Genomic DNA, 2,979 nt, shown 5'->3' with positions numbered 1-2,979 from the left:
TAGAATCACGGGGTGACTGTCCCCCCCCAGATGACAGGTAAATGAGCATCACCCACTGGTGCCAAGTGGCTAGATGCTCAGCAGAACAGGAAAAGACAAGCGCTCTCCCCTGGCTGGGGAAGAAGGCCCACCCTAGAACAATCCAGAGCAAACCACCAGCCAAAACTCCGCTGCTTCTACAAGAAGGACAAATAAACCATCTGTGCTTGAAAACCATTGACAGTTCCCCCCTCCCCCCCATGCACACCCACACACACCCACACACGCCCATACCACTCCTCTCACACTTGGAAATAGCATCGAGCCGGCGAGTGCTGCCAGCCAGACAGCTTCAAAGTCAAGTTCAAGTCCGGGCCTGCCCCGGGGCCCGCCCGGGCGCGGGGTGCCAGGCCTGTGTGGCTGCTTCCGTGCAGAGGCTGGAGGAGAACAGGCCGAAGTCTTCCCAGGCCTGTTACCCCGCTGGGCTCTAGAACAGGCCCCACGGGCCCCGATCCTTGTTCCTGAGTCTCTATGTTTCTAAGCCGCCTTCTGTGATGCTCTGTGGCTCGGGTCCGTCCGCCTGGGCTGGGCCGGCCTGAGCCTGGGTTTCTCCATGCGCTGACAAAAATGCCCTCTTTGTGGTTCAACTGCAAAGAGACCACAGAGCGGGGAGGGGAGGGAGGGAGGGGAGGCAGGACTTTGAAGGCTCTGGGTGGCCTCCGCAGGTGGCTCGTTCTGAGAAGGGTGGGTTAGGAGGCGGAGCCCCTTCCCGAAAGGACCTGAGGTACCCAGCCGCTTCACCCCCTTCTGCCTGCCAGGCCAAGCCAGGAGGCCCGCTCAGCATCTCTGCCCTGCGTTACCCCAGTCTTAAAACCCAAGAAGGGCCGGGAGCCAGTGGCTCACGCCTGTCATCCCAGCCACTCAGGAGGCTGAGATCTGAGGATGGAGGTTCAAAGCCAGCCTGGGAAGAAAAGGCTGTGAGACTCTGATCTCCAATAAACCACACCAGAAAAGCAAGAGTGGAGCTGTGGCTCAAAGTGGTAGAGCACCAGCCTTGAGTGAAAGAGCTCAGGGACAGCGCCCAGGCCCTGAGTTCAAGACCCAGGAAAGGAACGAAGAAAGAAGGAAGGAAGGAAGGAAGGAAGGAAGGAAGGAAGGAAGGAAGGAAGGAGGGAGGGAGGGAGGGAGGGAGGGAGGGAGGGAGGGGAGGAAGGGAGCAAAGAAGGAAGGAGGGAGGGAAGGCAGGCTCTCTGTCCTTGGTGAACGCTCTGCAATCAGCCTCTTGCCCACCGCCCCCCCCAGGTGTGAAGGGACTTCTCATCCCTTCCCTTGCTTCAGACTCCTCTGTGGCAGTGGTGACAGAGCATGGATTACAGCTGTGTGACGCAGTTCAGGCGCAGCACTGAGCAGGGGGAGACGGGGTCTCTCGGGGGGCAGGGGGGCTGGGCTCTCCATCCCAGGCCGAGATGCAGTTCACCCCACACCAAGCGCCTCCTCCTGGGTCAACCCACGACCCCGGCTGCAGCTGGACTTGGGGGAGGAGGGCAGGGGCTCCTCTGGGTTACTGACCCCCCTCTCTCCCTATCCAAGTTTCAGACCCCAGGCCCCAGCTGGACGTGAACTTTCCTCTCCCCGCCAATCCAGTAAGGCCCACGAGCCACGGCTGGAAAAATGAGGCTTTCCCTGACAGCAATTAGGGTTTGCCCCAAGACCTTCTGATCTGAGACAGCATTCAAAGACGTTCAAAGAAAAATAGTCATCAGGGTATTACTAATGAAGCGACAAAACCACAGACCCGGTTCAGAGAAACTCCATCCCAGAAACTCCATCCAAAACACTGATCGACTGTTCCAGCTCCCTTCTGAGTTTACCGTTTAAACACACAGAGTCTGCCTCGAATTCACGACGCGATTATTCACAAAGGTGGCAACTTTGTTCTGCAAGAAAATAAATGATGATGATGATGATGATGAGGGCAGACACCAGTGACGCACGCCTGTCATCCCAGCTAACTCTGGAGGCTGAGAAGTGAGAATCATGATTGGTAGCCCGCCTGACTAGCTGGGACTTCAGGCAGGGACCTGGCCTGGTGCCTCCACTGGTCTAAGAGTTAGAGGGGAGGGGTGCAGGCCGCCGAGGATAGGGGTCAGGGGAAGGGGGACAGGGGACAGCGAACGGAGGGATCCTGAGGGATCCTGTGACATTCCACCACACACGATGTCGTGTGAGCCGTGCCTGGAAGGATCGAGACCTTTCAAGCCCATGGCTGCTGGGCGCACCCCGAATTCTAAGTCAACTCATGTTTAACGGTCACCCCAGGACCTGGATTGGAATCCTCAGACTTAGTCGTGGTGGCGGGAAGTTAGCTTTTCTCCAGCTTAATCCAGAAAAGTGCACACACACACACACACACACACACACTCATACATACATATACACACATACACTCATGCATAGACACATTGACATGTAGACACACAATGCGCATACACATAATACATGCATACACATGCATACACATATACACTCATGCATAGACACATTGACATGTAGACACACAATGCACATACACATAATACATGCATACACATATACATACACACACGCATACACACATAGACACATGCATACACAATACACAGACACATATATACACATGCACACATACACATACACGCATATACATACATACACAATCAGGCATTCTTGGCCTCTACCCCATGTTTAAAGACTTTCTCTCTCTCTCTCTCTCTCTCTCTCTCTCTCCCTCCCTCCCTCCCTCCCTCCCCGTCTCTCCCTGGAGTGTGATTATTAAAAGTTACCAATGTCTCTGCTGCTCTCTAGTGGAATTCTTCTGCAAATGGTGGTTGGGGTGGAAAATCAAGGAGACTTTTTGCAGATACTGCTAATAAAGACCTGCACAGATATTACTAATTAAAGGCTCCTCCTCCTCCTCCTCCTCCTCCTCTTCCTTCTCCTCCTCCTCCTCCTCCTCCTCCT

The sequence above is a fragment of the Dipodomys ordii genome, unplaced genomic scaffold, assembly GCF_000151885.1.
Source record: "Dipodomys ordii isolate 6190 unplaced genomic scaffold, Dord_2.0 Scaffold81, whole genome shotgun sequence".
Classification (NCBI taxonomy): Eukaryota; Metazoa; Chordata; class Mammalia; order Rodentia; family Heteromyidae; genus Dipodomys; species Dipodomys ordii.
Note: the sequence above shows the minus strand (reverse complement) of the source record.